General features: G+C 34.0%; 1 long non-coding RNA gene across 1 annotated transcript; it reads right to left on the bottom strand.

Annotated features, from left to right (window-relative positions):
• Nucleotides 1-7,815: 7,815 nt before the first annotated feature.
• Nucleotides 7,816-11,300, bottom strand: LOC116665518. Its single transcript, XR_004322190.1, has 3 exons — nt 11,290-11,300; nt 10,636-10,642; nt 7,816-7,944 (listed from the first exon to the last, which is right to left on the bottom strand). It is a non-coding gene; the product is annotated as an uncharacterized LOC116665518 (long non-coding RNA).
• Between the last annotated feature and the right edge of the window lie 222 nt (nt 11,301-11,522).

Here is an 11,522-nt window from a genome sequence, read left to right on the forward strand (position 1 = left end):
TGACCTGGGTTGCTAGAGCAGCTGCTATCTGCAAAGTTCTGTTGTTGAGGGAAAAGAAAAAGGTCTTGAATTGTCAATTACACATACCAGCCTAGAAATAAAATTATTTGGCCAAAACAAGTCAACCAAGTGGTTTTGTCTAAATCAAAGAATTTACCTAGAAGAAAATAAACATTTCCACATAATTCCAAAGGTCAGCACAGTTCTGTCCATTAGTGTTAAATGCATTTTCACGTTTGTCCTTATTAAAAAGCAAAATCGTTTAATGAGAGTAGTTAAAATATAGAAGGTGAACGATTTTGACATCCTCTAATTATCCAAAAATGTTTAGACCAACTTAAAATAGGCAGCTTAGTAAATGAAACAGTATAAAAATTGAGAGCTGCTTTTTCTTCTTGACATCACTCAATAATTTTTTTCCAAAATATTTATTAAGTGTTTATTTGGAAACCACTATGCAACTTGCCTTGGATAACACCATGATAAAAAAGGCCAATGTTGCCATCAAGGAATTTAACATTTAATGAGGTAAAAGATGTACATAAATAAATTTTACCCAATGAGTCCCAGAAAACCACCCTCGTGAAAGTCACAAAAACCTACCTGAAGTCATATCCATTGACAACTCCTAGTTCTCTTTGTAATAGATCCCCTTCACCCTGTAATGCAGCATTGCTATTCTTTCTGTCCTTAAGAACCTCCCACCACCTCACCACCTATACCTTCTCTTCCTGGACATCTCTTTGTTGGGGATGTTATAAGTCAGTGTTTTCCGGCTGTACTCTATATTTTGACTGTCAGACTTCTATAATCTGACATCTTATTTATATCAACGGTGCTATAGCTAAAAGAAAACTCAAAAAATCATGATCAAAATTTTACTCTGAGTTTTTCCTCCCCAAATATATCTTTGTCTTGCATCACCCAACTCATTAAGAAACATCACCATTCATTTGCTGTGACCAACTTTCTTAAAGTCACCTTTGCCTGCACTATAGTTGCCACACTTTCCAAACTCCTCATCGAACACTTTAGCAAATGTTATCAGCAATACATTCAACTGAATGTGATGACTTACCATTACCTTCATCATTGAATAAATAAATAAATAGATAAGTAAATAGATAGATAGATAGTAAATATATTGGACCATTGGACCATGACTAAGGTTTGGGTGCTTTTGGTCCCTTTAGGGCATCATTCCTTATGTCATCAATGTGATTATCCTTAGATTACAGAGAGTCACATTTATAATATCCCAGAATCATAATAATAGCTAAAGTGGCAGGTAAAAGTTTTACATTCAATAATTTCTGAACATAGGGACCATTTTTAATTTTATTTCCACTGGAAATTAAAAAAAAAAAAACACTACATTGCTTCAGAACATTCCAAAATCATGAACTACTCAAAAGACATATATCTATTATCAGTAGAAACATTGGCAGTTTTGTCCTTGACTAAAGTATAAACCTGTGTAAGAACATGTAATTCAACCTGTTGGGCCAAAACAGCCATAGGTAAAGATGTTACCTCAACAGCATCAAAAGGAGTTGCAATAGTAAACCCAGCACAATATTTGCACTGTCGTCTTTTGAATAAGACCCATCAGTGAACCATAAGTCAGCATTGCCTGGAGAAACTTCCTGTGGCGCATCATGAGGAGTCAGGAGTTAGTCCATCAGTGTTAAGCAGTCGTGAAGGACTTTGTTGAGTACCCCGAAAGCATTACTTCCCTTTTCATATACAAAAGGGAAAAAGGTATCTGATACTAGGATGCCCAAGGGCAGGTGGAGTTAGCAACTCTACGTTAAGGATTTAAAAGCTACGTCATCTGATGCTTCCCCCAAAACTGGGCCAAGGTTGTTATTGTTTAGTAAAATTTACAGAGGTTTGACCACAAGAGAGAAGTAGGTAATCCAACTTTGAAATAATGAATTAGCCTAAAAAACTTTACAGTTGGCACTTAGTTTTGGTTTTGGCAAACTCAAGACACCATGAAGTCTATCTGGATCTAGGTGGAGCCAGTGTTCTGACATCTGATGCCCTAAATATCAAACCTGGGTTTGAGAAAACTGCAGTTTTTCTTTGACAATCTTTTATCCCTTTAAGGCTAAAAGGTTTAGAAAGTGGATGCTGTCTCTTTTCTGTGTGTGGAGAGCAAAGACACAAATAATCCACATACTGAAGCTAATAGAAACTCTAAGGAACTTCATATCACCCGGGTCAGCCTTTACTTATTTGGAGAAATAAAAAAGGACTCTCAGTATAACCCTGAGGCATTCCTATCCAGGTGAATTTCTCCCAGATGAATGTAAAACTGTATTGGCTAACTTCATCAGCTGGAATACTAAAGGATGCATTGTATAAATCAATTACAGTAAAGAATTTTCTTCAGGTGGAAATGAATATTCGTAATGTATGAGGTTAGGAACCACAAGGTGCTGAAGGATAACGGTGCTATTAGAGTCCTGGATACACCTCCATCCTCAGGCTTTAAGTTTTCTCCCTGGCAAAATAGGAATATTACAAGCGATTCTGAGTCTTTGAGTAGTGTAATTTTCTATGGTAGACTTTATGCTTTAAAGGGCTTCTTTACTTATAGGATATTAATCACCTCTGGGAAGAGGCTTTGAGGGACCTATCTGAATCTTTGATGGGAGGTGTGCTGTGAATTTTGCCAGTATCAGTTGGAGGTTTTGCCCATAAGAGGGAGGTAGCTGATGAAATAGAAACAAATGATCATTGTTTCTGAATCAACTCTAGTACCATCAGAGACAGTGGGAATAAAATCTATCAAAAGGTCATTTAATTCGCCTGGTTGGTTACTTTGATGATTACTGTCAAGTTCTAGAATTATTTCCCTCTTTTGGAAGAAAGAAGTTCTGGTGTGATACTTCTTTAGATCTTGGCCTAGATGGATAAGGTAGAGGAACTAAGGAGAAAATAGTGTGTATCCTTCAGAGGACTGAAACAAAAGGGAGTAAGTTGAGAGGCGCCCACTATCTGAGCTGTTTTATTACACTGAGGCAGAGCTGTTTTACACTAGAGGAGTTGATTACCGAGACTGTGGCTCTGGGGTCAATTAGGACTGAAAGAGATTCATCCCCAACGTGGAGAAATGTTCCTGCAAGCCAATTAAGATGGAGAAAGGCAGTGAACTAGGAATGAGGATGATGAATTTATGCCCTTCAAGACTGAATATCAAGACTGAAGGCTCAATTATTTTTAATGTAAGTATTCATGGTAATACTCTTGTGTTTATCAAGGTGTTTCTATTCTGTTTCAGAGATCCTCATAGTTCTAATTGTTGTATAATACCACCAATAAATGTTTGTCAAAAATATTTCAAAAAATTTGCTTCAGGCTTATTTCCTATCTAACTCACTAGTTTTATAGAAGAAAAGCAAGCCCTGCAATGAATAAAAAAAAAAAAAGCTTCCATTGAGTAAATTTTTCCAAATACAGATTCAAACATTTCTTTTGATTAGTCTATTTTAATCTTCTGATAGAATTAACTCCACCAAATTATTGACAATTTTAATGGATAAAGACCAACAGTCTCACTTTTAGATATAGTGTCTTCATAAACTCACTGAAATCTGCTAATTTTTATTTGCAGTGTTTCTTATGAATGGTGGTAACCTCAGACACTTGAAATGAATTAAGGAAAAATAATATTTCAATATCTTTTAAGTGAATAATTTTCCTACACTTTCACTAATTTAAACTGGAAAGATATCCCCATGTTTTTTTCTGAAATAATATCTAAAAGCTAATTTAAATTTCCAATATGCTGATAATTTTTCTATTATATATGGACATTTTCTTTTAAATCCCGAGTGTCAAGGCACTGTTGATATTTTGGGGGATGGTTCACCTCAAGAGACTCTTACATCCACACTAAATTGTTTAAACTTCTCAAAGTTTTATCTATACTTTACTTCAGTCCCAGAATTGATGGTATATTGAAATACTTTGAGTTACTTGTGCATTTTCCAATTGATTTCTTTGGTGATAAATGTGCACTGTGAGTGTGAGCTTTGTAATGGCTTCCATGGGGTTTGGTGACTGATGGTTCTTTCTTGATATACAGCTTGCCTGTTCTGGAGCTCTGGAGGGCTAAGGTGTTGTCATGGCAGCTCTATAAATTTACATTTCTTCCTAATATTAAGGAAAAGCCTAATACTCTATTCCAGGACACTTTTCATTTCCTATTTTTGTCTACATGAATGGTAAAAATCCTACAAGAATAGCTCATGTAGAGATACTGGAATTTCCCAAAAGATTTTTTTTTAGCACTTTAATGAAGACTCAGTACACAAACAATGAGCTGGGGAATAGAGGAAGTTAACAAAATGTGTATGTTTATTATATCATTAAATATAATTATAATGTAATTTTTTAACTTGTCAGGGGTCTGAAATGAAGCAAAAAGAAGTAAAACCTTTGTGTCCAGAGTCTCACAATGTTTTATCAATGATAATTTTTTCCCTATAATTCTTGAAATATATTATCTTGTCTGATTAAGAAAATTATACCCTTTTTTGTTAACTGAAAGATCACTGAACATTTCAGAAGTGAGAAGTAAATCTGAGTATTTCATTGTTACAGCTCAAGACAGAATAATTTTGTATTGATTTTTAAGGAAAATTTTAACCTGAACTGGCAAAGAGCTTTGTATTTGGTGTTTCCACTTCATATTTTTTAGATAAGTCCTGCAAATTACCAAAAAAAATAGTTTTCAGTGTATTTCTAAATTCTAATGAAACATACTGGCAAATATTATGGAGAAATATGTCCTCTCCTGACCAAATAAAACCTTTTTGCAAAGCAAATGGCTTATTTTTACAATGTGACTTAAAATTCTGTGTGCCAATTTCTTCTTTTACAAAGAATAATACTAAATAAATTAAACTCATGAGCTTTCCAGTTGCAAAAAACATCTCTGCCAAGAAGAAAATTCTGCTCATAGCTGAAAAATGTGTCTTATGGGAGGAAAGTACAGTAGAGTTTGCTTCCTTTTTTAAAACATGCATTTCTAATATGCTGCTGGAGGGTAAAATATATCTCCCAGTGGAACATGACATGATTCTCTTCACTCTAGTTTATGTTTCCAATCTATTGCTCCATAGATTTTTCAGAATGGAGCAATCTTGAAATATATTATTTTAGTCACCTGTAATTTGGATAAAGTAGAAATGTGCTAAGACACATGAGAGCATGAATAAATATAAATACAGGATAATCCTCATAAGGAAATGAGAAATAAACAGAAAAATGGTAACAGTAATGTCATGGGAAGCTACCAATAATTAGAGGTGTAAGGATTTTATATCTCAATAAAAGAGATATAAATATGTCAAAATATGTTTATGGATATATTTTAGTTGATTTTCCCTAAGTAGTAGACACAGTCCAGAAATAAGTCATTTATAGAATATAAGGGGAGGTATTAAAAAGCATTATGGTGACTTCTGGTTTCAGATCCAATGGGAGAAAAAGTTTGACTGTAATTACTTTCATTATTATGATACAAAAAAAAAAACTAAACTAAACTAAACCACCTGAAAATCAATTACTTTTTGAGGACTCATCAGAAAACATTGAAAGGCAACTGCTACACTAAGATATGAAAGTTGGATGAATCCAGAGTCTAAGAAAAGATTTGCCTACTTGGAACCAACAGGAGGAATATTACAACAGTAGAAGTTCTCCTGGAGGAGTGATGGATCTGAATTCCACATGGGGCTCCCCAGCCAAGTTTTGCACCAGGAATGAGACCAAAAAAAATTGAATCTTGAAAACCAGCAGAATTTACATTCAAGAGATTCAGAGGACTATAAGAAATAAAGACTCCATTCCTAGAAGGCTGAATGCAAATTCTTACATGCTCTGAGTCCCAGTGCAGAGCAGGCAGTAGTTTGAGAGGCACCTGGATCAGTCCTACTTATTTGATGCTGGAGAGCCTACCAATGGCATGAGGCAGCTGGGACTCCCCTTGGGGACAAAGATGCTAGCAGCAGCCATTTTTAGGCTCTTGTTTTACCATGCTAACACTTGTTCTGCCAAGTGCCATTTTTAAAACATTGCTCTGGCTTATAGCACCAGAGCTTGGCCCCTCCCACCAATGGACCCAGATAAGACACATGCCACTTGGCCTCAACAGCAGTGCTAAGAATTGATTGTGTCCACCAGTGGTCCACAGCAGCCACACAAGGCAGAGCCCTGCAGCTAGCCAGGAGTAGGGTTAGCCCTACCCACTGGCATACCAACAGAAGTCAGCCCCACCACAAGAGAAGGCTGTATTCAGCCCACATAGGAAACACCTCTGGGACATTTAGCTAGTGGCTAGATGAGAGCATGCTGATTGGGCCCCATGGGACATTTTCTACGCAAACCACCATAGGTATAAATACAGAGAACTAGCAACATGAGGAGACACAAAAATGTGTTTGAAATAAAAAAATAATACAAAATCTCAGAAAAAGAATTACATAAATTAGAGATACTCTACTATTTTAAATAGTTCAAGGTAATGATCATAAAGATTCTCACTGATCTCAAGAGAAGAGTGAATGAACACAGTGATTACTTCTACAAAGAATTAAAAAATATTTCAACATCACAGAAACATAAAAAAATCATAAGAGAATACTATGAAAAGTATATGGCAAAAAATTGGACAACTTAGAAGAAATGGACAAATTTCTAGAAATATATGATCCACCAAAACTGAATCAAGAAGAAATAGATCATTTAAACAGACAAATCACTAGAAGTGAAATAGAATCAGCAATAAAAAAACATTCCTGCAAACAAAAGTCCAGAACCAGATGGCTTCACTGGGGAATTCTAACAAATATACAAAGAAGAACTCATACTGATCCTTTCCAAACTATTCCAAAAGATTGAAGAGGAAGGTATATTCCAAACTCATTCTATGAAGCCACCATCACCTTGACACCAAAGCCAAAAAAAGACACTACCAAAAATGAAAGCTATAGGGTAATATTGTTGATGAACATAGATGCAAAAATCTTCAGTGAAATATTAAACAGAACCCAACAACACATTAAAAAAGATCATACACCATGATCAAATTGGGTTCATCCCAGGGACACAAGTATGGTTCAACATACACAAATTAATCAACATGATACACCACATGAACAAAAGATAGGAAAAAAAATCACATGATCATCTCAATAGATGCAGGAAAAGTATTTGATAAAATTCAACATCTATTCATGATAAAAACTCTTACCAAAGTGGATATAGAGGGAACATATCTCAACATAATAAAAGCATTTATGACAACCTACAGCCAGCATAATACTCAATGGTGAAAAGCTGAAAGCCTTTCCACTAAAATCTAGAACAAGACAGGATGCCTACTCTCACCACTTCTATTCAATATAGTATTGGAAGTACTAGCCATTGCAATTAGACAAGAAAAAGAAATAAAAGGTATCCAAATTGGAAGAGAAGAGGTAAAATTGTCATTATATGCAGATGACATACTATACATAGGAAATCCAAAAGGCTCCACACAAACATCTACTAGAGCTAATAACAACAACAACAAAACTCAGCAAGGTAGTAGAATACAAGATTAACATACAGAAATCAGTGGCATTTCTTTACACTAACAATGAAATGCCAGGAAAAGGAAAGAAAATAAGCAATCCCTTTTAAAATTGCATCCAAAAAAATAAATACTTAGGAATAAATCTGACCAAGGAAGTGAAAGGCTTATATGTGAAGAACTACAAAACACTGACTAAGAAAATTAAAGATGACTTAAAAAAATGGAAAGATATCCATGTTATTGGATTGAAAGAATTAATAATGTTAAAATGGCCATACTACCCAAAGCAATCTACAGATTTAATGAGATCCCTATCAAATTACCCATGATATTTTCCACAGAATTAGAGCAAACTAACATTTATACGGAATCACAAAAGACTGAGAATTGTCAAAGCATTACTGAAGAAAAAGAATGAAGCTATTGTACAACAGAGCTACAGTAATCAAAACAGCAGAGTATTGGTACAAAAACAGATAAATGGATCAACGGAACAGAATAGAGAACCCAGAAACAAATTCGCAAACTTTTGGTCAATTAATCTTTGATAAAGGAGGCCAGAACTTACTGGAGTAAAGACAGTCTCTTCAGCAAATGGTGTTGGGAAAATTGGACAGTTGCATGCAAATCAATGAAGTTAGAATACTCCCTTACACCATACAGAAAAATAAACTCAAAATGGCTTAAAGACTTAAACATAAGACAAGACACTATAAATATCTTAGAAGAAAACATAGGCAAAACATTTTCTGATATAAATCTCAGCAGTGTTCTCCTAGGGCAGTCTACCCAGGCAATACAAATAAAAGCAAAAATAAACAAATGGGACCTAATTAAACTTACAAGCTTTTGCACAGTAAAGGAAACAAAACAAAACAAAACAACCTATGAAATGGGTGAAAATATTTGCAAAAGATGTTACTGACTAGGGCTTAATTTCCAGAATATATAAACAGCTTATACAACTTAATAAGAAAAAAGCAAACAACCCAATCTAAAAATTGGCAGAAGATTAAACAAGCAATTCTCCAGTGAAGACATACAAATTGCCAATAGGCTCATGAAAAAATGCTCAGTATACCTAGTTATCAGAGAAAAGCAAATTAAAACTACAATTATTTATCACCTCACTACAGTCAGGTAGTCAGAATGGCCATAATTTAGAAGTCCACAAACAATAAATGCTGGAGAGGATGTGGATAAAAGGGAACCCCTCTTGTACTGTTGATGGGAATGTAGTTTGGTGCAGCCATTATGGAAAATAGTATGGAGATTCCTCAAAAGACTAAAAGTAGACTTACCATATGATCCAGCAATCCCACTCCTGGGCATATATCCTGAGGGAACTCTACTTTGAAAAGATACATGCACCTCAATGTTCATAGCAGCACTATTTACAATAGCCAAGATATGGAAACAACCTAAATGTCTGTGGACAGATGACTAGATAAAGAAGCTGTGGTATATTTATACAATGGAATACTACTCAGCCACAAAAAATAATAAAATAATTCCATTTGCAGCAACATGGATGGACCATCAAATCATAAGAAAAAATACAAGAGAAAGAAAGCAACAGAGAACTATAAAAACAATAAAAAAAACTTTTAAAATGGCATTAAGTACTTACTAATCAATAATTACTGTAAATGTAAATGACAAAATGCTCTAGTCAAAAGATATAATATGGCTGAATGAAAAAGAAGAATAAGACCCACATATATGCTGCCTAAAAGAGATTTACTTTAGAGCTAAAGACATGCACTGACTGAAAGTGAGTGGATGGTAATAAACGTTCCATGCAAAAAGAAATTGAAAAGAAGTTAGGGTGGCAATACTTACCAGACAAAGTAGCCTTTAAAACAAAGAGTGGAGCAAGGGACAAAGAAGGACATTACATAATATTAAAGAGATTTATTCAAGAAAAATATATAACACTTGTAGATATATATACACATAAAAGAAGAACACCTATCATATAAAGGAAATATTAACAGACAGAAAGGGAGAAATTGACAGTCACATAATGTTAGTAGGAGACTTTAACATCCCACTTAATGGAGAGATCATCCAGATAGGATATTAATAAGGGAATCCTTGAATTAAATGACTCATTAAACCAGACAGAATTAATAAGTATCTACAGAACATTCCATTCAAAACCAGCAGAATATATCTTCTTTCCAAGTGAACATGAAATAGTCTCCAGGATAGATCACATTCTAGGCCACAAAACAAGTCTCTGTAAATTTAAGAAGATTGAAATCGTCAATCTTTTCCAAACACACAGTATAAGGCTAGAAATTAACTATGAGAAAAAAATTGGAAAAATCAAACATAGGGAGTCTAAACAAGATGCTACTAGGCAACCAGTGAGTCACCAAAGAACTCAAAGAAGTAAGCAAAAAATACCTGGAGACAAATGAGAATGGAAACAACACCATCCAAAATCTATGGGACGCAGCAAATCAATTCTAAGGAATAAGTTATAGTTTTACAAGCCTACATCAGGAAACAGAGAAATCTGAAATAAACAATCTAACCTTACTCCTAAAGGAACTAGAAAGAGAAGAACAAATAACTCCAAATTAGTAGGAGAATAAAAATGATAAAGACTGAGTTGACAACAAAACAAATAGAAACTAAAAAATAAAAAAATTAAAAAAAACAGAAAATATCAATTAAACTAAAAGCTAATTCTTTGAAAAGACAAATAAGATTGATAAACCTTAAGCCCAACTCAGTAAGAAAAAGAGACAGGGCCCAAATACAATCACAAATGAAAGAGAAGAAGTTACATTAACACCACAGAAATACAGAAAACCATAAGAGATAACTGTGAACAACTGTATGCCATAAATTGGACTATAAAAACTGGAGAAATTCTTAGAAATGAACAATCTCCCAAAACTGAATCAAGAAGAAATAGAAAATAGTAGCAGACCAATTATCAGAAATGAAATTGAATGCTTATAAAAAAGGTTTAACAAAGTTTAGGAACAAACAGGTAAATTCTCCCAAACATTTAAAGAAGAGTTAACAACTATTCTTCTCAAGCTACTCCAAGAAACTGAAGGAGAAGGAACACTTGCGGACTCATTCTACAAGGCCATCATCACCCTGATTCCTAAGCAAAGACATAACACACACATACACACAAAATTACAGACAAATATCACTGATGAACATAGAGGCAAAACTGCTCAACAAAATATTAGCAAACCGAATTTAACAATACATTACAAGGATAAAGTGGAATTCGCCCACAGATGCAAAGATGGTCAATATCTTCAAATAAATCAATGTAATACATACATTAATAAAATGAAGGATAACATATGTGATCATATCAATAGATGTAGAAAAATCTTTAACAAAATTTAGTATTAATTTATGATGAAAACTTTCAACAATGTAGGTATAGAGGGAACATACCTCAATATAATAAGGCCAAAGAGACAAACTCACAGTTAACATCATACACAACAGTGAAAAGGTAAAAGCATTCATCTAAGATCAGGAACAAGACAAAGATGCCCATTCTCACAACTTTTAACATAGTATTGAAACTCATAGCCACAGCAATCTGACAAGAAAAATAAATATAAAAAATTCAAACTACTATATATAGAAACCTTGAAGAAGGCACCAAAAAATTATTAGAACTAACAAATTAACTCAGTAGAGTTGTAGGATACCAAATTAATATACAGAAATCTGTTATTTCTATACACTATACACTAATACCAAACCATAGAAAGAAAAATTAACAAAATGATCTCCTTTACAATTGCATCAAACAGAATTATATACCTAAGAATAATTCTAACCAAGGAGATAAAAACCTGTACTCTGAAAACTATAATAAACTAATGAAAATAATTGAAAATGATACACTGTATACTACAAATCTATAGGAATAAGAGCGGTA

The sequence above is a fragment of the Camelus ferus genome, chromosome 8 (genome assembly GCF_009834535.1).
Source record: "Camelus ferus isolate YT-003-E chromosome 8, BCGSAC_Cfer_1.0, whole genome shotgun sequence".
Classification (NCBI taxonomy): domain Eukaryota; kingdom Metazoa; phylum Chordata; class Mammalia; order Artiodactyla; family Camelidae; genus Camelus; species Camelus ferus.